Genomic DNA, 26685 nt, shown 5'->3' with positions numbered 1-26685 from the left:
AAAACAGAGAAGCAGGGTTGGTGGTTTCCTTGTCTGGCCAAATAAAAACCTGTCCCTTGCTTTGGAATAGATTGCCAAACAGGCATATTATTTTTGGAAGCCAGTTTGGTCCTAGCTCACTGTGTGCATGCTTCTGGTTGTGGATCAGGCTTTACAAACCCAGACATGGTGGCCACCAATGTGCCTTTTCTCTGCAGGTTCAGTTAAGTAAAGCCATCTTCAGGAGTGAGGATGGAGTGGTTCTGGAGTGGGGCCTTTGCTGGGGTGCTATGATGTACCAATGTCTTTCATTCTCCATTCACCCATCTAGACCAGTAATCCTCAACCATTGGCTCATGAGCAACATGTTGCTCCCCAATTTTTTGGATGTTGCTCCCATTGGGCACAAAGCAGGTGCTTATTTTTGAATTCCAGGCTTGGAGGCAAGATGTACTGCCAAACAGAGCCTCCTGTAGACTGCCAGTCCCCATAGGGGCTACTAAATAGCCAATCACAGCCCTTATTTTGCACCACCAGGAGCATTTTTTATACTTATGTTGCTCCCCAAAGCTTTTTACATCTAAACGTGGGCTAAAAAGTTTTGGGACCCATGATCTAGACATTCATCTGTGCTTGGTTGCCCTTAGGTACCATACACTCATTTAATTCCTGTTCCTATCACATCATCAAATGATTCGCCTATAGCTCCAATGTGTAGATCTATATTAGATGGGGAAAAAAGCTAATTGGCCTCTGTAGATAGCATACTGAGCTTTATAGACAGGTTTATTGTTACATTTTATATAGCAGGGATTTCTTTTCATTGTGTAAATCAGGGTAAATCCCATAGGTAAAGTCAATTTGGTCAGGGTGTTGGATTGTGCCCATCTGTGACCTTTCAGAGTCACTACAAAGCTGTATCAGTTTTCAATCTGTATTATTCTTGCTGGTGCAGTGAGTACTCCGTTTACACAGACAACATTTAGCTGAGAAGGAACTGTGTCCTGTTCATATCTTCTCCGGAAAGAGGATGGAGTCATATATAGCGAGGGAGGAGTGATTATACCGCTTCTTCTGAATCCACAGCTGTGCCGAGACAATCCAGCAATAATCACTTTCAGAATGAACTTTTGTTTCACTTGCAGCTCATTAGGACTTAATTGTGACAAACCGTTCTGTGGTAACAAATATAACATGAACTAGCTTTGCCCAGAACACCAAAGTAAAACGTGCAGATGGGATTGGATCGTTATATGAAGGGATAAGTTATCCTTCCTCCGATTTGTTATCCAACTGTCAGTTCTCCCGCAAGAAACAGCAACAAGAATACTTGGATTTGTCTGTGGAAGACATTGGGAGTCCACCCCATCACTACCAATGGTCAGAGAGTGAAGCATATGACACATATAGGAGCTGAAAAGCAGGAAGTAGTGTTCTGGCTATTATGTTACACATCCAGTCACTCCAGCCATTATATATTACATTTTTGGCTAACTAATTATATTAGAAACATTTTTTATTTTGCACAGTCTCTATTTACCCAGTTTGTATTTTTACACTGAACTGTTCCTTTAATTTCTGTCCATGATGGATTCATTTTCTCTTTGATATAACTGGGAAGCCCCCCCTACACTCCAATAAACAGCCAGTGTGGGTTAGAGCCATAAGCCGAGGTTCTGCACAACCGATGGAGTGGTATTGCTGAATTCAATGAGTCTGTTTACACATTTCACATAAATAATCTGCATGCAATGAGGAGCCATCGCTCTGTAGCAAGGGAGCTGTAAATAGTCACAGGGGGCTTTGATCAAAGTGTGTGAGATAAAATCCAAAGCTGTAGGTGGGAGCCTTAGGACATGCAGCATAGCTCATTTATCTGACCATGAGGTGTTGGATAGTGGGAGGAAACCCACACAAACACCAGGAGAACACAAGGAGAACATTTATGTTTACATTTAAGGAGAACATTATCTTCCAACTTCTTGTCATGGTGGGAAGTGAAGAATCCCAGCAATGATCGCCCATATTAAACTTCTCTGTAGAGTTTACATGGATAAAACATTTCTATATCTCTGGTCCAGCCATTGATAGACTCATTTGCTGTTATTTTTTTGTGTTTTTAGTTGTGTGTCTGTTGTGTCTCAGATGCAAAGCTGAACAGATCACAGATCCCTATGGTCTACCTGTGAATGCTAGGAAATGGAATGGAGGGGAAAAAAAGGTTTGATACCAGTTACCCAGTTGGGGGATAAGAGGGCATTTGTATATATTTCTTGTTTGAATAGAAGCAACTCTTGACAACTGTTCTGTTGCAGATCTTGGAGAATTGAAGAGAAACTGTTGCTTCATAAACAAGTACCCAAACTGTAGTCAATGCTTCATTATTCCTTTTCGCCCAGATGTTTTATTGTTGAGTTAAAAATGGATTATTAGTGTGTTTCCTCAACCTACTGCAAACAAGCAAACCATGTTTCATATCAGTAGTAAACTGCCGATTTCTGACTCGCGCTGGAATCAGTCAGTTTGAGTAAGTGAAATCTGTCAGGGACTCACAGCTTGAGCGTCTTGGTGGTAGCCAGAAAAAAATGTTAGGTTGAGAAACTCACAACTACATTGTTAAATATGTGCACGACTGTCAGAAATAAAAAGTGTTAGTGGATCTTTTATATCGCCTTTAAGCCATGCCTAAATGTTGGAAGTCGTATATTTGCCTTTTACAGAATGAAGGTCTTCTGAGGAACAGGTGTATGGATTAATCATTCCCATGATCTTAGTGATAGACTACTGCCCTGTATCATAAGCCTATTAGTGAGCATTGAGCAATCCATCCTTCTCAGGTTCTATTTATTATAGCTGTATTTCATTTGCTTTAAAGGGCAGAATTGTTTGTCTGTCTTGATTTTCCTCCTAGACCAATGATCCTGTCTTTGCCTCTGCCTCGGAACATCAATCATTCATGTTGTTGCTTGTTTTTATTTACTTTGCCAGTAAAGGTGACTGTAATGCGCCTGTTTTAGGGTGCATTTTTGTACTGCTGGAACTGACAAACAAGTTGTTCCCCCTGCTTGAGCCTGGGGCTGGTGGGACACAGGTATCCAAAACTAGCACTCTGCACCACTATGTGTCAATGCTTTGTACCTATAATCAGTAATTTATTGGCCAACCAGGTTCATCCACTTAATGATGCCTATAGCAGGTCTACTAACCAGCAGCAACCAATCAGACGTTTGCTTTCAAACAGCAGTAAATACTTCCTATTGGTTGGTTTCTCTTGGTCACTTGAGCCAGAGTATATTCTGTGTCTTTTATTACATTATCCTATTTGTGCTTTGGCAGAAAATCATAGGAAAAAGTCAGAATAATCTGTGTAGGTATATTATGTTTTTTACGGATACCCCATAAGATCCTGTTACTGACTTTGTGCCAAAAGCTTTAGTCATAGATGTTAGTAAAATAAACTGTCGTCCATAAACAAACTATGGAAAATCCCGGAGTCTCCAAAATGATATTTAAGGAGAGCTTTTAAGGAATCAGATAAGCAGTATTTTATGGTTTTTAGCAGGACAAATAACATCTTTTTCTATAACTGATTAGACATGCGAATGAGATTTAATCTATAGTTCTGTGCTTGATACCAAATACTCAGCTCCACAAGTGTCCATTGTCCATGACTTGTAGCTTGCAGATCCATGTCAAATCACCAGAGACCCATTAAAAGCCCCCTCATACTAAATGACATTTGAGTAGAGGGGGTGTATGCATGATATCTACTTTATTACTATTTATTTATTGATGCACTATAATCTATTGTGTTTATGTCCCCTCGTTGTCTAAAAATGGACGAAACGGAACTGGTTTTCTTTCTACCTTCCTCTTCTCAAGTTCCCATGTCTGTTGTTTAGGAGTCACTTTTGTCCGCTCATTCGCTTCTTACATCCAAATGCTTATAAAATTACACCCATTTCCCATATTCAACTCTTCCTCTACAAGCGATGACCAGATGACTCTTGTCTTAAGTTCCTCATAGACGCGGCGATTCTTCTTGCCGAACGACCAATTTTAGGGAAGCCCGACCAATCCTTCGAAATTATCGTGCGGTTAGTGGGATTCAAACGATCGTACACCTTACGATTTTTCGGCCGACATCTGTCAGGAAATTGATCGGCCAGGTCAAAAAATCTTTGTTGGTCCCAGTGCAATCTATCTATGTTTGCAGGGCCAAGCAGGCAGCAACCCTTTGTTTTCCTGGCAAATTGGTCTTTTTAGTTGATGGTAAATTCGTACGATCGTTCCGAGAAGATCGTGGTCTCACGATGAGGATCTGATCTTTTAAAAATCTCAACATCTATGGCCAGCTTTATCCCGTCAAGACTACTGTGACATTACCCTGTGGAGCCCCCATGTCTAAGTGGATCCCACTCCAACCATAGGGTGTTCCTCCCTAAATCCATGACTCCATATCTATTGCCTAGTGCGTTTCATGCTTACCCAGCCTTAATCATAGGCTCATTGGTGACCTCCACACTGGTCACCCCCATCTTACATCACACTTTCTCTCCCTTTAAGATTGTGAGCTCTTATGAGTAGGGCCCTTCCCTGTTGTGCACTTGGTATATAAGTGGTACCATGCATCAGCCCTTTGCAGGGTTTACTATAATAAAAGGTTGGCTTTAGCTGCCCTTTAGCCATCTATTTATTCCCATTCCAACAAATCTTTTTCTTGTAGTGACACCATCTTGCACACACCTCTGATCCATAGCACCACTTGTTTGTTTACACCTTCATTCATTACTAAACAACATTTAGTCTTACTCGGTGGTGCATTTCACATTGTTTTCCACATTTCCGTTGCATCTCCGGCATGCGTGTAAAAAAAAAATGTAAATGTCACAGAAAAATATCCCCAGCTATTCACCCACATTAGTCTGCCGCTCTCTGTTTTTAGGGTAAGGGCACACGCTACGATTCGAGGAGATTAGTCACCCGGTGACAAATGTCTCTTCTTCGGGCGACTAATCTCTCAGAGTGTCGCTCCGAGTGCCATCCCGCCGGCGATTTAGATTCTATCCGGTGGAATGGCACTTGGATCGGCACTCACAAGGGAACTTCGGGTGACTTTGTAAAATGAAGCGCTGCGAGTGCCATCCCGTCTGCGATTTCATGGAAATCCCGGGAGGGCTTTTCGTGGAGATTAATCCCGAGGAAGAGGCGATTTGTTGCCGGGCGACTAAATCTCCCAGAATATTCGCATGTGTCTCTGCCCTTAATGTGAGAGTAAAAATGTTTCAGATGAAGACATTAAGGTTCTGGTCTGAGCTGCTGGAAATATAGAATTCTCTATGTTCCTGCCAGATCATTTATGTCTCTATTAATTGTGAAACCAACAGAGGCCCTTAATGTGGAGGATTAGCTGTTAGCTGGTTGACAGATAGGAAAGGTAAAGGTCAGTTTCCAGTGGGACTCCTTACAGATTGTAATAACACTTCCCTGAATTAGCAGTGGGGGGAATTGAACATGATCTTACAGATAAGTGTAGAAGAGGGAACACTAAACTTTGAGCAAAGCAGGAAATCTGTTGTTGGAGAATTAAACAGCAAAGAAAAATTATGCAGACCATTTGATATTTACCAATGGAATATTTATGGCAGCGCCTTAGTAAGTTTGGGGTCTGTTTTTAAACATAAGCGCTGTTAAGAGGGATTAATACACTCTGAGTATCATTATTACCAATGTTATTAAGACATTTGCAAAGCACCAAAATATATTCAGCAGTGCAACAGAAGGGTGTATGCACAAATTAAATACAAATATTAAGAGAAACAGAAACTAAAGAGGACCCTGCTCAAAAGAGCTTACGATCTAAAAAGAGAAGGGGGCTTCCCGTAGCTAGCCCCTTTGTTGGTGGTATTACACTGCAAATGAGGAATATGTTATTATTATGATTTATTCCTACTCTACCTCCCAGTTTATTTCCCATAATCTCTTTAGGAGAGTTACAATTGGGAAAATAGACCTTTCAACTTCTGGGGGCTGTCGTGTAGAGGGGCCAATGTGGCCCTAAGTGATGTGCAGCTGTACTGATGCAGACCTTCATCCTCCAGATCTGCACCCACTGGAAATGTGTTGCACATAATTTTGCAATCTCTTCCCGGTATCTCAAAAATTCTGGGAACATTCTGGGAAAATGATAATACCACTTATAATTTAATAAAGTGTGTCCCAGGTAACTGCTTTGACCTCACTTCAGAGAGAATACTTCCATATTCTGACATAATGTTTCCTCAACTGGAAAATCTGTAATGCAAAAAAGAAAAGACATTATATGCACATAGATTTTTTTTTTCCCTGTGCCAATATTTACAAAACTCATAGCCCAATTATGCGTTGTAATGTTGTTTTCAGAGTGTGGGTGTAGAGACAGCTGGGAGTGACCGTTGACCTTTGTGTATTCAAACGTCCTCATTGCAATTGTTAAGCAACTCTATTCAGTGCGGGTTTGCAGATATTTACTATGTAAGTGAACCGGCATGGCAGAATCCTCTGCAACAAGGGCACTCCTTTTTAGGAAAGAAAATGCACCTTCAGAAGCAGATCAGAATGGAGATGATAATAATAATGGCTATGGCATTTAATGAGCTGTTGCCACCTGGATCATAGTCTATAAAAATACAGGTTATCCAGAATGCTCAGGACCTGGGGTTTTACGGATAGGGGATCTCTCTGTAATTTGGATCTCCATACCTTAGGTCTCCTAAAAATCATTTAAACATTAAATATACCCAATACAATTGTGTTGCCTTAAATATGGATTAGTTATATCTGAATTGGGATCAAGTACAAGGTACAGGTATGGGGCTTGTTATCCAGAATGGTGGGGACCTGGAGTTTTCTGAATAAGGAATCTTTCTGTAATTTGGATCTTCATACCTTAAAGGTGGCCATAGACATAGAGATCCGCATGTTTGGCGATGTCGCCAAATGAGCGAATCTCTCCCCGATATGTCCACATTGAAGTGGGCGATATCGGGCTGATGTGATCGTGGGCCCTAGGGCCCAATGATCGGATCATGATGGATCCGATAAGGGCAGTAGGATCGCGGGACCGCAGACATGCATAGATGCAGCCGCGATACGATAGGATTTTTTTAACCTGCCCCATCGAGATCTGGCCAGATTTTATCAGCCCTGGGGCCTTTAGTCTACTAGAAAATCATGTAAACATTAAATAAACCCAATAGGCTGGTTTTGCTTCCAATAAGGATTAATTATATCTTAATTTGGATCAAGCTACTGTTTTATTATTATTACAGAGAAAAAGGAAATCATTTCCATAATTCTGAGCTTTCTGGATAACAGGTTTCTGGATAACGGATGCCATACCTGTCTGTTTTATTATTGCTACAGAGAAAAAAACATATATTTTAGTTTTTTTTTAATTTTCAATATTTAAAATTGGAATTATTTGAATATTGAAAATTTGATGGAGCTAATGGGGGATGGCCTTTCCATAATTTGGCTCTTTCTGGATAACAGGTTTACAGATCCCATACCAGTAGTATTATCATGAACAGAGAAGACAACTTATACAAGTATGAGACCTGTTATCGAGAATGCTCAGGACCTGGGATTTTATGTTTTTTTTTCCTGTATATTGGATCTTCATACCTTAAGTCTGCTTAAAAAAATCTTGTAAACATTAAAGGGGTTGTTCACCTTTGAGTTAACTTTTAGTATCATGTAAAAATGTATATTCTGAGATCATTTGCAATTGGTTTTCATTTTTTATTATGTGTGCTTTTTTAAATTTTTTAGCTTCCAATAATCCAAACTTTTTCTTTGTAATAATAAAACAGTAGCTTGTACTTGATCCAAACTAAGATATAATTAATCCTTATTGGAAGCAAAACCAGCCTAATGGGTTTATTTAATCTTTACATGATTTTCTAGTAGAGTTAAAGTATGAAGCTCCAATTTACAGGAAGATCTGTTATCCAGAAAACCCCAGGTCCCGAGCATTGTGGATAACAGGTCCCATACCTGTACTTGTTTTTAAATTCAGATATTGGACCCCGGCTAGAAAAAACAGCAGATTCCGTTGCCTGTGGCGAGTGCTAAATTTCTGAGCCATGAAAAAGTGATCCTTGGTGCTGCTCTTCGCCGGCTTTCCTTGTCATTGAGAGGTTATAATAACATGATATGTGTTGTATTTATAAACATCACATGTGTCCTGGCTGTAACTGTGAAGCACGCACGGGGAACACCTACTCTGCTGAGCACTGGCTGCCCTCCCTATGCCCAGGTTTAAATGCCTGGGGCTCAGACCAAAATTGTAGTAGGGAAAGAGCCGCAAGATTGTAGGCTGTGTGGGCTGCAGTGTGGCTACATTAGATCTCACAAATGAGCTGAGGCAACACTCTGCTCACTTTATCCTTAGCTAATGTGCCGTCAGCTCGGCTCCGGGACTCCTGAGCTTGGATCTCTGTATTCTGAAAGGTAAGAATATGTCTGACATCTTGTTTCCTTTCAGCGAGGGCAATTATTTCTTATTGTGCCGGCACAATCATGTCATGTACATACTAAACCAGCAAATAGATACACAGCTGGTAGCCTCTGTCTGCTTGCTTAATATTCCCTTTCCTCCTGCTGTATACACAACATACCTCCCAACATTTTGGAAATAAAAAGGACAAAAAAGTTAACGGGCGTAGTGCGGCGATTTATTTTACCATGCCCATTTTTGTGGCCACCCCCCCTAATTACCATGTTCATTTTACAAAATTTGGCAGGTTATGAAAGTTTTCAGAAGTGTGACATTTTATGGGCTCCTAAGGGCAGAGATACACGTGGAGATTGGAAAAATTCTTATTGCTCGGCGACAAATCGACTCTTCTTCGGGTGACTAATCTTCCCGAACTGCCTTCCCGCCGGCTAGAATCGAAATTGCCTCACAAGGAAAATTCGGGAGACTTCGGAAAACAAAGCGATCTGAGTGCCATCCCATCGGCGATTTCGATTCTAGCCGGCAGGAAGGCTTTTCGGGGAGATTAGTCTTCCGAAGATTTGTCACTGGGCGACTTATCTCCCTTCACGTGTGTCTCTGCCATGACCTGTAATCTCTTTCATAGTCATTCATTTCCTTGAATTCCACAATCATTTTGGAATGTGAATTCTTCCCAAATCAGGCTTTTAGGAGACATTTTTCTTGCATTGGGAGAGCACATGCTCCTGCAGGGTTTCTAACGAACAAAATCCCCCCCTCTCAGACAGAAGCCGTTCCCAATGCTGCATTCCATAATCCCGAAGCACAAAGCACACTTTTATTCACTGGCTTATTATGCCTCGACCCAAGGGTTATGTTTTTCCAACTCCTTGTGTAATCACCAGAAACCACTTGCTTCCTTGTGGCTACAAAACTTCAGAGGGTAATGAAGAATGGAAAACAAACCAGAACGTATCTTACACATATTTATAAAGGTTATTGGAACTGTAAAAGACATTTTTTTTAGCAGTTTGATCCATCAGTAGTCGACTCCCAGCGCAAGTGAAGGTATAAAGACAGTGGTCATAGCACAGCACAACAACACATTTACAGCGATATAAATATATGATGATAATACTGTGCTGTCTATTAGTATAGGAATGATGTCATAAGCTAAAGAAAAGCACTTAAACAGTTAGTGGCATTTAAGTAAACACGTTTGTTTTACTTGTAATTATTTGTGTAAATTGTTGCCATATCTATGCAGGGCTTATATAATGATTGTTATCAGATGAAGCCATTTACTTGGATCTACCCACACCCTAGTCAGGAGTCTGCATGTCTTGAGAGAAAGGTGACTTTGAAAGTGATGAAACTTTGATGAAAAAGGGGTATACTGTACTTGGTATGGGACCTGTTACCCAGAATGCTCAGGATCTGGGGATTTCCAGATAACAGATCTTTCAGTAATTTGGATCTCCATACCTTAAGTCTACTTAAAATTAATTAAACATGAAATAAACAAAATAGGATTATTTTGCATCCAATTAGGATTTATTATATCTTGGTGGGATCAAGTACAAGGTACCATTATATTACTACAAAGAAAAAGGAAATCATTTTTAAAAATCTGAATTATTTCCTTATAATGGAGTCTGTGGGTGACAGCCGTTCTGTAATTCAGAGCTTTCCGGATAACGAATCCTATATAAAAGCTTTAAAAGCTGCCGACAGACAGATGGCAACTTAATGGCCCATGTGTGGAGCGATCTGACGGACATCCCCGATCGATATCTGGCTGGGTGAAAAATCCCGTTGGATCCCGGCTGCATCTTTTCATGTGTGGGCTGCAGTGTGGCTACATTAGATCTCACAAATGAGAGATCTAATCTTTTCATTGATGCGGTCCTGTGATCCGACTGCCCCTATGGCCTCAATTCTGATCCGTAATCGCCTACCTCAATGTGGGCATAAAGGGGAGAGATACGCTCACTTGCCAACATCGCCAAGCGAGCGGATCTCCATGGGAAAGGTCACCTTTAGAAGAAACTGTTTAAAGCAGATCAGGCAATTTGCTTGGTGGCACCTTGGAATCCCAGTCATGTGCTATAATATAACCATTGGGATCTGGCCAGCTGAGATTGACCAAAGTCCAAATTTTGTTGTGTGTTTGGCTAATCTTGACCATACAGTCTGAGCATATGGACTTGTATGGCATCTTGGGGGGGATGATGTTTGAAAACCCATCACACAATCTAGTGTGTACAAACTCTGCAAATTTGCATGCGCTAATGCAATGGCAGATGTTTATGTGAGAAGAAACTTCAGCTCCTCCTTAGTTCCACTCAGATGCAGGACAATCCATATGTAACCATTTCTTGATGGCCAAATAGTAAAATATCCATCATTTTTCCCTACAGGCTGATCAGTTGGACAACTGTCAGGCCAGGCCACACATGACCCCCTTAAGACTGAGGCTTGCGGGTTTAGCAACAAGTGAGATGTTAGCAATATTCCAGAGACCAATTAAGTTGAGTAGAAATCTGAAGGCCTCTGGAGGGCCGAGTAATCTATGGAGTCCAATGTGGCCTTGACTGATAAACATCATAATCTTCCTAAATATTTTTGGGTCTAAAATGTTTTTTGTTGTGGGGCAAAGGAAGGTCTAGTTACGCTGCTGGACTGCTGTTGAGGAACAAAGGTTCATGTCTGATGACTTCTGAAGCTTCAAACTTCTTAAGATTACCAGCCTATGAAAATAGATTCCAGGGACACAATTATGTTGAGCCAGTTCTCCTTGTTTTACTAAGGGGTGTACTGTGCTATCTAAGCATTATGCGATATAGGCATGCAGTATATCATGTAAGCTCCCCTATAACTTTTCTGGTCATAGGGTCATTAATGCTACAACGTGATAAGTAGCCACATCTGTAAATCCTCTGAATTCAGCATTTTAACCACATTTGCTCATTATAAAATAAGCCAATAGCAATAAGTTATTACTAAGGCATATCTTGGGTGACAGGTTTGGAAAGGCCCCTCAAAAATATTTAGAGCTTGGAAGAGATGATTAAACCTGACTATGTACAGAGAAGCATTTTATTAAAATATAATTGAAGCCTCCTACAAATCCTAGAAGATTAGTCAGAGTTGACAGGTCGGAGGATGAAAAGTGCTGGGCCAGGTTTATCTTCTCTATAGTTAAAATTGCACCTCAGCAAAAATATGTCACTTCTTACCCAAACTATTAGTCTTATGGAACAAACTTCCATCAGGCAAAGTGGCCGTTAAACCATAACATTTAGCCATTTCTTTACATCTCTGACAAAATCAGTCCAAAGCAATATGTTGGTCTTGACTGTTCATAGTCTTTATTTAGACATTGATATGGCTTATGGTTATATTGAATCCATCATCATAGATTCCACTGGAATCACTTTAGACCCCCTTACTAACCACGGGGGGGGGGGGCTTAACGTTCCTCTAATCTACTACACTTTGGTGTCAAAGAAGATTTACCTGGAAAAATGTTGAACTTTAGGGTCAGGCCACACTGGTCGTTTTGGGGAACGCCGGCTAAAATGAAAAAAACGCCGTCGATAAACACACGTGGCGATTCATTTCCCGAAGTCGCCCCGACTTCAGAAAACGAATCGCCATGTGTGATTAGCGCCAGCATTTTTTCATTTTAGCCATGGCAGAGTGAGGGAAGGCGTTTGGGGAGATGATTAGTCACAAGCAACCAAATCTCCCCAAAACGCCAAGTGTGGCCTGACCCTTTGTGAAAAAAACCATTTGCACAAATATTTACATGGCACTTCCATGACAAATGAACATCTGTGAGGGTAGATGAGGCACATGCTAGATTTTTTTTTGCTAAAAAAAAATATTTTTTCTGACAATCTGTTAAGAGATGTGCTAGGAGTGAATGAGAGAGAGCAAAGTGGGAATACAGTATATTGTCTATGTATTGGATCATTGATAGAACTGCAACTATGGTGCAAGCCTTACAGTTTTTATTCTCTGTGTGTAATGCAGTTCAATGGAAGCAACCATTTCTGGTGGCCACTTGGCTTTATCCACTGTACTTCCTTTCTTTAAATCATCATCATTTATTTATTATCATCATTTATCATTTATATAAATGTCAAGTTATGGATAAAAATCAACTAAAACATGACAAAAGATTTACAAAAAGTGTCCATCCATGTCAGGGGCGTACCTATAGAGGAAGCAGACCCAGCGCCTGCAGGGGGGCCCAGGAGGTATAGGGGCCCCATGAGGCCCTAATTCATATACAGTTTCAATAAATATTGGTAAAACAAGTCAACTGATAAAAATTTTGGGGGCCTGAAAAATAATTTGCTGTGGGGCCCAGTAATATCTAGTTACGCCACTGATCCATGTGCTTACAAGGGTTGTTCACCTTCAAACAACTGGTTGTTTTCAGATAGATCACCAGAAATAACGACTATTTACAATTACTTTCTATTTTCTATGTGTCACCGTTTTTCTCCTATTTTTCACCTATAGCAGCTCTGGGGGGGGGGGGCGACCCTTCATACTGTTCTAATCTGATACATTTAGTTGATTATCTTTGTCCCTGCTGAGCAGAATCTCTGGGTTTCATTAGAGGCAGCTGTTAGAATTGATACAATAGTTGCTAATACTCCAGAGATGCTGCTGAGAAATGTATCAACTAAATGTTGCAAAATTGTACTTTTGCAACATTTTGGAAAAACAGTAAAAAATAAATAATGTAAAGTAATTGAAAAATTTCTGGGGAACAATCTGAAAACAACTGAACTGAAAAAAGTGTTTGGAAGGTGAACAACCCCTCATTCTGTCTCGCCTTCTCCTTGGAGCCATTGAATGCTGCACATGCTCATTGTCATCGCTTGTTATGGTGCCATTTTTGGCAAACTTTGAAGACATAGATCATCATTGTCAGGAGGGCTCCTGTATCTACAAGTTAGTATAGCAGCTCTATGAGTTAGCATACCTCCCAACTGCCCCATTTTTAGAGGGACAGTCCCTCTTTTGACAGCTCAACCTGCAGTCCCTCGTTTGTACTGGAAAGTCACGTTTTTCTCTGCATTGAACGGCCAGAAAAAGAAACAAGGTTTCTAACTTAATTGGCTTTTGGCAGAGAGCCCAGAACAGCCACAACAGAAGATAAGATTCATTTGTAACAATTCAATTGTATCTAGATAAGCAAATAAGTAATTGTAAAAATAAAAAGATAACAGGTCCCTTGGGACTAACAGCTTAAAGGGCAATTCACCTTCATTAGCAAAACTGTAATAACTGAAAAAAAACACAGAAATATGTTCAAACTTTTATAACCTGCCAAATTTTGTAAAATGAACATGGTAATTAGGGGGCGTGGCCACAGAATGGGTGTGGTCAAAAAATTGCTACGCTACGTGCGGCAACTTTTTTGTCTCTCTTTTTATTTCCAAAATGTTGGGAGGTATGAGTTACTGCTTTTGTTATTATTATTATCCTTTATATAGTGCTGACATATACAGTGTACACACTAGGGACAAGAGTAGAACCTGCCTGATTTTTGTCAGGAGTGTTTTTTTTGTTTTTTTGGAGTGTGGTAGGAAACCAGAGTCCTGAGAAGACATCTATATAGACACAAGAAAATCATACAAGGACTTATTACTATGGCCCATTAAGAAAACATATGTTGTCTGGAGTAACACTCAAGAGTCCTGTATTTTTCTCCTGGCCTGACATTTCAATGGTGGGTACAGGTTTAAAGGTGGCAAGAAAATCCACCCCTCCTCGCAAAAAAAAATCTTCGAAGGGGTCTGGAACAGAGTAGCAAACCCTAAAAGCCCCTTCCACCCCACCTGCAGTGTCGGACTGGCCCACAGGGATCCCAGGAAAAATCCCGGTGGGCCCAGGTGTCAGTGGGGTCTCATGATGCTAAACATTTGGCCTATTTCATGTCAATTCCCTATTCACTATATCTATGAAAACAAATAGGCTAAATAGATGGAGTAATAGATTATAGTATGTAAAGAAAAGAGACTACGAGAATAGAGGTTGAGTGAGGAGAGGAAGAATAATAGCACTGCGGGTGGGTCCCTGGTCTAAAAACTTTTGGTGGGCCCCTGGTTTAAGGCTTTTTGGTGGACCCCTGGTGTCCCAGTCGGACACTGCCCACCTGCACGCAATCTGCCTACTCGCCAATAAATTGCCACCCACTTTCCTACCTGAGAGCTGTCAGGGAGCGGGATTTCTGCAAGAATCAAAAAAGCAGACAATAATAATTGCCGATAATGCAGATAAGTCAGAATCGAACTTAGAACCCCAGCGCTGCAATATCTTATAGGCAGTTAGACATAATGAAGCATATATCCACAACTCTGATAGTTCTGTGATATTATTAGATGGTGAAAATTCTTTTATCCCATTCTTGACACTACCCCATCTCCAAAGGGTTAATGTGATAGAACTGGATCCTGGCTGGCAAGTGTATAGCACACATGGTCAAGACTGGAATAGAAGCAAATGAATTGCCCAGCCACAGAGTCTCTGAGGTTTCTCGTGCGGCTGCTGGTTTAATGTTTAAAGCTAAATATAAACTTCTCGTACCCGTGTCAGAAATGAAGTGTTTCAGCACTTAAACATGTAGCAATCAGGCCTTCTTGAGAGCTGCTTCTTACACCCTCTCAATCTGACGGCGGCACTTTATTTAATATACGGTTTGTGTGACCGAGTCCCTTTTGTTCATTACAATGATCTCTGCACCCCGCACCTAATCTAGACGGCAAGTTATTTCTCTGACAAACAACTGATCAATACTTGCTTGAACAAGTACATTTAAGGGGTTTTTTCTCCCACAGAGTGCTGAGACATTGCTGTTTTTAAATTATTTGAAATAAAACCTTGCACAGCACAGGGGAACTGTAATGCTGAGGCAGTGACACATACAGAAGCTGCTCCCGACATGTGCTCACAATCTGAGCTTCATAGAATTTCTTCAATAAAAGCTTTGTTGACTCATATTATATATTTTAGAACTGCTCTGTGTTTAGTATATGTTACTTTATAGCCCATCTAGTTTTTAGGGGATTTGAAGGGGGTGCCAAACTGAGGTGCCTCAGAGCAGGTATAGTAGGGAGAGATGGTGCCTATAGTAACAGTGGGATAATAGTCTCTGGGAAGGGAGTGTGACTGTGGGATAGCAGGTATAGTAGGGAGAGATGGTGTCTATAGTAACAGTGGGGATAATAGTCTCTGGGAAGGGAGTGTGACTGTGGGATAGCAGGTATAGTAGGGAGAGATGGTGCCTATAGTAACAGTGGGATAATAGTCTCTGGGAAGGGAGTGTGACTGTGGGATAGCAGGTATAGTAGGGAGAGATGGTGCCTATAGTAACAGTGGGATAATAGTCTCTGGGAAGGGAGTGTGACTGTGGGATAGCAGGTATAGTAGGGAGAGATGGTGCCTATAGTAACAGTGGGATAATAGTCTCTGGGAAGGGAGTTTGACTGTAGGATAGCAGGTATAGTAGGGAGAGATGATGCCTATAGTAACAGTGGGATAATAGTCTCTGGGAAGGGAGTGTGACTGTGGGATAGCAGGTATAGTAGGGAGAGATGGTGCCTATAGTAACAGTGGGATAATAGTCTCTGGGAAGGGAGTGTGACTGTGGGATAGCAGGTATAGTAGGGAGAGATGGTGCCTATAGTAACAGTGGGGATAATAGTCTCTGGGAAGGGAGTGTGACTGTGGGATAGAAGGTATAGTAGGGAGAGATGGTGCCTATAGTAACAGTGGATAATAGTCCTCTGGGAAGGGAGTGTGACTGTGGGATAGCAGGTATAGTAGGGAGAGATGGTGCCTATAGTAAACAGTGGGGATAATAGTCTCTGGAAGGGAGTGTGACTGTGGGATAGCAGGTATAGTAGGGAGAGATGGTGCCTATAGTAACAGTGGATATTAGTCTCTGGGAAGGGAGTGTGACTGTGGGATAGCAGGTATAGTAGGGAGAGATGGTGCCTATAGTAACAGTGGATATTAGTCTCTGGGAAGGGAGTGTGACTGTGGGATAGCAGGTATAGTAGGGAGAGATGGTGCCTATAGTAACAGTGGGATAATAGTCTCTGGGATTGGACTGTGGATTGTGCAGCAGGTATAACAGGGTTACATGTGTGTAATTTGTACTATCAAGCAGCCTTGCCAACGATGAGACTTCTATAGGCTTAGGAGTCAATGGGAAGGCCCTATTTGGCTGAGTTGCTGAACCAGAGCATTTCCCAGCCATGGTAAGTAAAGCTGGCCAAAGGCGTGCTGATTTTAGCCTCATATCCGGCGGTGCAATCTTCGATCTTATGTTCGACAAATATTAGGGACCCATTGATATCGTCAGACAGGCAATACATGCAGAGTTATTATCGTTAGCCGACAGAAATCTTCTAATCCGTCCAGTCGACTAAACATCCATTAGTTATGGTTTGAAAAATGTCTGGACAATCCACTTATGGTCTGAAAATTGTATTGAATTAATTTGCGTGTGATTTTATCTTTGCATCGATGGCCAGCTTAAGTGATAAAGTGGCCTGTCCATGCGTTTCCATTTGGTTGTACTTTTAAGCTTTCATGGAGTCTCACAGGTTAAGGACTGTTAATGAGTTACGTTTCCTCCACTTTGCCCAGCATTGCCGTTGGTGATGTCAGCTCTTTATAGCCATAGTGGGACATTTCTAACCTCGTGCATCACTCTTTGGACAGCCTCCATATAGAAGGTGCTTCGGCTGAAAATTTGTTTAAACCAAACTGTGGAGCTTTGAACACTCCTGAAATAATGCTTTATAAATACCTGCTTGTCTTTGAAACCTGAGCCAACTGGTCATTAAGAAGGCAGTCTGGGTTTTCGTCAGGCAATTTAATGTGGAATTTAATGGGCAGCACTTCAGCACCTGAGGAAAATGTGACAGCACAGAGATGATTGAATTCTTCCCGATCCACAGAGACAGACCTTAATATTGGAAGAATGGATATAAACCTTAGAATTTTAAAGTGGGAAAAATGCCTGTTTTCCATGTATGTCAGGGAGCTCCTGCAGTGGCCTAAAATAAGAACATTTTTGGCAGAACCTGAATTTAAAGACTGTTAGAATACTAGTTGGAATGTAGTATTGATTACTTTGTCACATGCACTTGCTTGAACTCCCACTACTCGTTTCTAGGCTGATTTGTGCAACTGCCACATCTTAGTGCCACATTTTAGATATTTGTTACCCTTGCCATAAATGGTTCTAAATCTAGATACAATTATAATACTTTATAGCAATACATTGAATGAGGACAGGAATCTAAGAGGAAGGAAAAGGATATAAAAGGCCTGGATTGGAGGGTGAGGTTTCAACAGAGTTTCTTTCTTTTTTTTTTTTTTTTTTTCAATAATTTTATTGAGTTTTCCATAAACACAATTTCTTCATAGGAGACCTATCTTCTGCTCAGATCTTCTGCTGCTGCTTGTTGTTCAGAACAATACAGACAATGGGGCTCATTCTAAGGGTCAGGGCTCAGATCAAGCCTGGATTTGTGGAGAGGCCACCAAGGCCCGGGCCTAGGGTGGCAGGATTTTAGTGGGTGGCATTCTGCCCAACCACACCCACATTGGTTCAGAAACACTGGGAAGGCACAGGAGATACGATAGTTTTTAAAATTTCCTGTACGCCAATCCCCATTGCTCTGGTCCCGATGATGAAAATTTCATTGAATAAAAGGGAGGGGACAGGGAGACAAACAACATTGGGCCGAGGTGTGCCTGGTATGTAAATTCGGCCCTGGCTCCGAACTGCCTCCCACCGGCTAGAAGGTAAATCGCCGGTGGGATGGCTTAGTTTTCTGAAGTTTCCTCGTGAGGCAACTTCGGGTGACTTTGGAAAACGAATCGATCCGAGTGTCATCCCGTCTGCAATTTACATTCTAGCGGGCGGCAGTTCGGGGAGATTAGTCGCCCCAAAGAAGAGGAGATTTGTCACCGGGCGACTAATCTCCCTGAATCTGAGCGTGTGCCCTGACCCTAATTGTGACATTGCCAACATAAAGAAGCCAGATAATGTGACATCAGCCCTCATATTCACTATCATCTTTTGAGTTTTTCTCTACTGTACGTGCACTCACCCAGCGTGATCAGGGGATACACGGGAAGAGGATGGTGGAACTGTGGTCACCATAAAGTATCCTGGGGGCAGTGCATGTATATAAGAAGAGGAGCTCCAGCCTGGGGTAGATGGTAAACAAGGGGTGGAGGGAGTGTCCTGACACCCCCAGTGATTTTGGGTTTTATATTCCTTTAAAACATTTTCTCATTTTCCTGTAATTTTTATACTTTTCGCTTTGTGGTTAATACTTTCTAGCTGTAAGACTGCCTATGAATAGCTGGCTATGTAAGTGTGAGCTCTCACTATAGAGATTCAATGCACAACTCACTATAGACTCCATGGGAACTTTGGACTAGAATGTTGCTCAGCAGCATTTGCTATTTCTGTCCCTTTTGTTCCCTATTCTCTCATGCCTTTGGAATGAAAGTGAAAGGTATAATCGGATCAGTGTCCCTGCTCTTTTGGGAGTGGAAGTGATAATAGTTCCTGATATAATATACAATAACAGTTGGTGCTTAGTGACGTTGCTCGGTTCACATTGAAGCTGCTGTATTATAAGAAATCACGTATGCCATAAGGACATTAGAAGTTGTCTACAACATCATTAAAGCACTCAGCCTGTAACTACATCTTTACTTGGTCCTGGAACTCAAAAAGAAGGCAACTACCGTATATACTCGAGTATAAGCCGACCCGAGTATAAGCCGAGGTACCTAATTTTACCTACGAAAACTGGGAAAACTTATTGACTCTAGTATAAGCCTAGACACAACTACAGCCCTGTCTCCGAGCAGCGCACATTCTGCCAAAGCGACCCCCCCCAACCGGACTTCTTTGCAAAGTTGATTTTGACAGAGAATTGCCAAATGGATTACTGTGTGCATTGTCCCACTGTCCCACTACCATGTGCAGAGGGTGCTGTGTGATATTGCCATCACTGTTAATCCTTCATATAACCAACAGAGGGCGCTGTGTGATATTGCAGTCACTGTTATTCTTTCATATAACCAACAGAGGGCGCTGTGTGATATTGCAGTCACTGTTAATCTTTCATATAACCAACAGATGGCGCTGTGTGATATTGCGGTCACTGTTATTCTTTCATATAACCAACAGAGGGCGCACTGTTATTCTTTCATATAACCAACAGAGGGCATTGTGGGATATTGCAGTCTCTCCCCAAGTGAACTGTTGGTATAGGAATGATTAAAAGTGACTGCAATCTAAGCTACTGCCCGCTGACCCGAGTATAAGCCGAGGTAGACTTTTTCAGCACATTTTGGATGCTGAAAAACTCGGCTTATGCTCGAGTATATACGGTAATTTAAAAACTATAAAAAATAAATGACGACCAATTGTTGCTTCGCATTGGTCATTCTATAATATAATAAATTTTAACTTTAAGGTGAACCGCCCCTTTAATGGGCTCCTGATAAATGCTTTATAATAATACATTGATACAGCTGTATGACTACTCCAACAGCTGATCATGTTTTTATATTCTTCTATCTCTCTACAGAAGTAGAGGCTGCACTTTCCTTGCTAAGACTTGTGGCAGTGAATCAGTCGTACATGGAGCAACTGATCCATGCTGTTTACTCTCTTAGAACTTTGGACTTTTCGGACACTTGGCTGTGGTTTCTGCTTAGCTGATGTTCTAGCAGAGCCCAAACAGGTCTAGAGAAAAACAAACATTAGCAGTGGCTGTGTCCCCAGTCAATGCTGAGATGTTACAGGAAAGTGACTGGTGTGTTCTGACTTTAACTGGAACATTAAACACAACACAAACACAACCACAACTCCAGGGCACATTGTACTAAGTGAAACAAGTCACAACTGGGGAAATATATGGTGGGAGGGAATGAACTGGTGACATAAGATTTATATTTTTGGATACTTTATTGGGTGTGGTTGCCATTACTTACTCTTACACATGGATATTATTTTACATTTATCTATAAAAATTGGAATTGTCTTACGCCTACTGGCCAAACATAAAGCCCCTAGTAGACTTCAGATACCAACAATGGAATTTATAACTATATCTTGCCCATATTCAGGCTCTTTTTAGGCTGATTCGTGTTTTGCCTGGGAACAATTTCAGCTTTTGAGCACAATGCAATGCTTTTCATTAAACGAGATGCTTTCTTGTTAAAGAACGGTGTATTACTATAGATAGCAGGTATATTTTGTCTCTGTGCCGCTTTTGATTTGGAAGCAAATGACCCAGCACAACGGAACACAGTCTGCGCCCAAGGAACTCTTCAAAAGAAACACCATAATAACACATTTCTCTGATTTATGCTTTTATTTTGGCTAAATAAGAATCATATAAAATGGTCTAAAACATATTCTAGAGTATAAGACAGAATTCTTATTTCATGGAGTCTGTATGTGCATGTCTGTAGATAGATAGATAGATAGATTGAGAGATAGATGATTGATAGATAGATAGATAGATAGATAGATAGATAGATAGATGATTGATAGTTGAGAAGATAGATAGATAGATAGATGATAAAGAGATAGATAGATAGATAGATAGATAGATAGATAGATAGATAGATGATTGATAGTTGAGAAGATAGATAGATAGATAGATGATAATTGATAGATAGATGATAGATGAGAGATATATAGATGCTAGATAGATAGATAGATTTCATGGAGTCTGTATGTACAGATAGATAGATGATAGATAGAAAGATAGATAGATAGATAGATAGATAGATAGATTGATAGATAGATAGATAGATAGATAGAGAGATAGATGATAATTGATAGATGATAGATAGATGATAGATGAGAGATATATAGATGCTAGATAGATGATAGTTGAGAGATAGATAGATTGATAGATTGATAGATGATAGATAGATGATACAGATAGATGATAGATAGATAGATAGATAGATAGATAGATATATTGATAAGACAGATAATAGATATATATATATATATATATATATATATATATATATATATATATATATATATATATATATATATAGATAATAGAGAGATAGATCTATAGATAGATGATAGATAGATTATTGCTATATAGATGATATATAGAAAGATAGATGATAGATATTGAAAGCTAGATAGATATACAATAGATATAGCAGATAGCAGATATATACAGATAGAATGGATGATAAATAGATAGATCTATCTATCTATGATTGAATAAATTCCGATTTCTTGATATATAATTATATTTATAACTATAATTCAACACTAATAAAACTGTGCCATACTATTGCTTTACACAGTTGAATGGAGCCTGCCTATAGATAAATGTATTTCTCATCTAGGATGGTGCTACCTTTTTATTTCCACTCCAGTTACTATATCATATCCTTTTCAGGCAGTATGCTCCCCATGGCATTTCCCAGTAAAGGACATACATCAGATTACAAACTGGTGCAATTTTATACAGTAAATAAAATGCATGGGCTAATTTTACTGTATGACTCCTACACGTTGCCAGCTTATTGCTACTGGCCATAAATTATATTCAAGTTCGAGTCACTTTTGGCGCCATGCTCTGTGATTTTCATTTTATGATGCTACGTTCCCTGTTTATTTAGTGCCATGTCTGTGCCTTCTCAATTACAGTTAAGGGAATGAAGTGACATTAATAACAGGCTGACCAGTGTCCTCTATTTCGATGAGTGTGAATGAAATACCGTACATCATGGCGGTATTCTGTATAGGATTTAAACCAATGTGTGGGATTTATAAAATAATCAGTGTTTGGAAAAGTTTATTTGTGTTTAGAATACTGTAGTTCCTGTTGCCCTTTATCAAATATATTTTTCATGTTGCCCTAAAAATTCTTTTATTAGGAAATAGTGGCACATCTGAGCTGTAGAATAAAGTCAATAAAGTCCAAGCTCTAACAATTTAGTAGCATATAAAGTCATTTGACAAAAGCACAGGCAGAAATAAATAATCTTCATCTCGTTTCACAAAGAAAAATTATTCATCCTTTTATGGGAAATAATAGAATTTCACCAGGTCAGACCTGGAGAAGACGTTTTATCAGTATTTTTGTTAAAAGGGACCTTAAAGGACTTTTTTAAAAAAAAGGGGGAAGCAAAAACCCATAGCAGATATGTTGGATCAAACAGGAAAGCTTATCAACGGCTAAAGAAACAATTCACCGAAAATTTTTTGACCCAACACATGGGTTTTATTTATAAAATAATTAGGGAGGATGTCTACCGGTATGGGACCTGTTATCCAGAATGCTCCGGACTTGGAGCTTTCCAAATGACTGATCTTTCTGTAATTTGGATCTACATACCTTAAGTCTACTAGAAAATCATGTAAACATTAAATAAACCCAATAGGCTGGTTTTGCCTCCAATAAGGATTAATTATATCTTAGTTAGGATCAAGTACAAGGTACTGTCTTGTTAGTACAGGTATGGGACCTGTTATCCAGAATGCTCGGGACCTGGGGTTTTCTGGATAATGGATCTTTCCGTAATTTGGGTCTTCATGTCTTAAGTCTACTAGAAATTAATCTAAACATTAAATAAACCCAATAGGCTGGTTTTGCTTCCAATAAGGATTAATTATATCTTAGTTGGGATCAAGTACAAGCTACTGTTGTATTATTACAGAGAAAAAGGAAATCATTTTTAAAAATTTGGATTATTTGGATAAAATGGAGTCTATGGAAGACAGCCATTCCGTAATTTGGAGCTTTCTGGATATCGGGTTTCTGGATAAGGGATCCTATACCTGTACAGAGAAAAAGGAAATCACTTATTGGATTATTTGGATAAAATGGAGTCTATGGGAGATGACCTTTCTGTAATTCAGAGATTTCTGGATAACGGGTTTCCGGAAAACGGATCCTATACCTGTATAAATAGGGCCCTTTATCTTTTGTGAAAGAACCAATTATGGTGATGGTTACAGTATATGGAGGAAAACTGATTAATACCAGGACACTTCAGTTGCTTTTGATACAAGGTTACAGCTAAATCCATCTTTGCGATGAGCAAACAACGTATGGATTATTTTTGTCTGGCTTGAAAATTGTAAAGAACTATTTGAGCTTTCTATTGAGACCAGGGGGTAGAACAGGAAGCGAGGGCATGCCAACCAAATGTGATGGTGTCTCACCTCCCCCTCGGAGATAGAGGAGCTCAGGTTGGACAGCCCTTCTTCTACAAGTCATGGGGCCTCAAACAAGTTTTAGTGCTCCAGGCTCTTTACGTCCATCCTGGTAAGAGCTTTGATCCATATTGAGCTTTCCAGCATTGTCTAAATTCATTAAGACGAGACTAAAAAGAAATATCCTCGTTATTTATAACTTTTACAGAAAGAACGTCCCTCTATATATAGAGTTAAAATGAAATCATGGAACAAAATGTAAGAATTCACATATGGGAGTGTCAGTGCAAATGCCTACTTAATAAGTCCTTAAAATCTATAGGGCTTATTAGAAAATGGAAAATTGGAATATTTTATTCATATCATAAAAATCTCATTCCTCTTCATCTGAAAGGGGTTTCAAGCCAGAAATAGCATCTACCTCCAGAAGTGAGTGATTGTTGTGGAATGAATGGGAAGGGTGTGCTTGCTGCCTGGCTGCCATATATTGTGGACTAAAAATGCTCTGTATGTTATTAAGTATATTGAGTTTAGTGTGAGTTACTGTGACATTAAATATATTTGAATTCTTTTTTTTATTCATTAAATGCAAATATGTGGCTTTAGACACAGGGAAGGTTTAACTGCAATGAGGATTTGATTGGATGGAATTGGTTCCGATCCTAATAGCGAGATCTAAATTAATCAGTCTGATAATAATTAAGGAAGCCCAGAAATGTAAATATTCCCAGAGTGCAGCAGTCTAATACCTTATTAAACAAGTGGAAATTTGTATTAGGTGCAAGCTATGCTCAATGTCTGGTAACTCCGTGCAAACAATCAGCACATGGAGGTAATGAAATGAGTCACAACAGGTCTAGTAACCTGTAGCCTATTGGTTTTCAGACAGCAGATCAATAAATGCTACCTTCTGTTAAACAGTTCAAGAACTGGAGAACCTGCCTGAAAACTAGGGGTGCACCGAATCCACTATTTTATAATTCGGCCGAATCCTTTGTGAAAGATTTGCTCAAATACCGATCCAAATTCAAACCCTAATTTGCATATGTAAATTAGAAAATGAGGGGGGAAGAGAACCACACACGCAGTGTGTGGCTAAAAAAAAAATTTGACTTTCTTGTTTGTGTGATGAAAAGCCATGTGATTTTTTTTTTCTATTTGGATTCGGTTTGGCTAGGCACTTGGATTCGGTTGAATCCGAATCCTGCTGAAAAGGCAGAATCTTGGCTGAATCAGGAACAGTTTCCTGTATTTGGTGCAACCCTTTTGAAAACATCCATGTTTTTTGCACCAAAGGTGACTCACAGTCCACCAGGTCACATGCTGCTCCAAGTTATGCCACTGATCTGATTGGTTGCAGTGCCGAAAACTGGCCATACATATGGAGATCTGCTCGCTTGGCGAGGTCACCAAATGAGCAGATCTCTCCCCGATAATCCTACCTTGAGGTGGGTATATCGTGCTGATCCGATCTGAGGCCCTGGCGCTCAACGATCGCATCATAACGCAGTTCTCAATCCGACGGGATTTTTTAAGCCTGACCAGTCGATATCTGGACAGCTTTGGGGCAGATATCAATCTGGAAAACCTGTTGGAGGGCCCCATACACAGGGCAATAAACTGCCGACTTAATCTTTTGGCAGCTTATATCTGCCGTGTATGGGGGCTTTTACTGGACTTTGCATGTTTACCTGCTAACTCTTGTCCTTTATTGTTCAGAGGGCACTCAGTTGTAGAAAAGACCATTTATGTGAAGAGCAATGATTTGATGGGTACAGGAAGCAACATGTAGGACAATCACCTTGGGACCAGCCATGTGGAGTCTTGGTCTAAGGTTTATGAGACACACAGCATTTTCTTCTCCACCAATCTTCTCCGATGCACCCTGTGTTGCAGAAGTACTGACAGACATTGAATTTGATTGTTTCACTCAAGTCCTGTGTCCAGCACATGGAGTCGATGGAGAAAATGCCATTGTGCCATTACCCTAAGGAGAAGTGGGGCTTTTCCACTTCCAGGATGACTGATGACCAGTGTTGGACTGGCCCACCAGGATACCAGGAAAACTCCCGGTGGGCCAAGGTGTCAGTGGGCCCTCCTGTTCTAAACATTTGGCTTATTTCATGGCCATTCCCTATTTCTATGAGAATAAAGATGCTAAATAAATGGAATAATAGGTTATAGTATGTAAAGAAAAGAGACTAAGAGAATAGAGGTTGAGTGAGGAAAGGAAGAAAATAATACTTTGAGTGGACCCCTGGTCTAAAGGTTTTTGGGTGGGCCCCTGGTCTAAGGGTTTTTGGTGGGCCCCTGGTGTCCCAGTCCGACACTGCTGATGACTTCACATGACCAGCTTTGAAGGCATCAGCAAACCAGATTTTCAGTCTTCACTTATTGATATGTAATGGAAATAAATGGTGGGATGCCAAAACAGAAATCAAGGGGTACCACTATGGTGTCCAAAGACCATCTAACAACCCAGCATTCCTTGTAGCTACTCCCCTGACATTATTACTGTTTATAAGAGGTAGCTGTTGAGAGATTGTGAGCATCTCATTCAGCTTTGCAAATCTGAGCGAAAAACAGTATATTCATTTGAACCTATTTTTAGGTAAGGGATGAAACTCAGATTACAGGTGCGAGATAACAAATAGGAGCCTTGTTCAGTGACATTGTCTCTTTGTTATTTTGTGTAGTTTTATCTGTAAATAATTGAATTCCAGGGATGACATGCTCAACATTGTTTCCTTTCATAATGTGATCAGTGCGTCTGGGGACCAACTCCTCGGCGCCAAACTTTCCCATATTCTGAGGAATACCTTGCATTCCTAAAATCAGCTACATTTTTTTTAGTTTTTTTTATTGATAAGCTACCATTAGGAGAAATAAATATTTAGGAATCTTGTTTGTTATAGTTAATAAAAATGTGGGTTGTTTTCATCTGGAAATACAAAAATCTTTA

At 40.2% G+C, this 26685-nt stretch overlaps 1 protein-coding gene across 10 annotated transcripts in view; it reads left to right on the top strand.

The window, feature by feature from the left end:
* The window catches only part of kiaa1217.L (KIAA1217 L homeolog), a 253698-nt gene that overhangs the window by 188543 nt on the left and 38470 nt on the right, over nucleotides 1-26685 (top strand). Inside the window, exon 1 of one of the 10 annotated variants that reach the window (XM_041565856.1) lies at nucleotides 8307-8472. The exons of the other annotated variants lie outside the window; for them this stretch is intronic. The gene's annotated coding sequence lies outside the window, so the exon portion shown is untranslated. Of the gene's footprint in view, nucleotides 1-8306; nucleotides 8473-26685 lie in introns of those variants that run through there. 10 annotated transcript variants of the gene reach the window in all.

This window comes from Xenopus laevis, chromosome 6L, assembly GCF_017654675.1.
Source record: "Xenopus laevis strain J_2021 chromosome 6L, Xenopus_laevis_v10.1, whole genome shotgun sequence".
Lineage (NCBI taxonomy): Eukaryota > Metazoa > Chordata > Amphibia > Anura > Pipidae > Xenopus > Xenopus laevis.
Note: the sequence above shows the minus strand (reverse complement) of the source record. Positions and strands in the feature narration are given on the sequence as shown.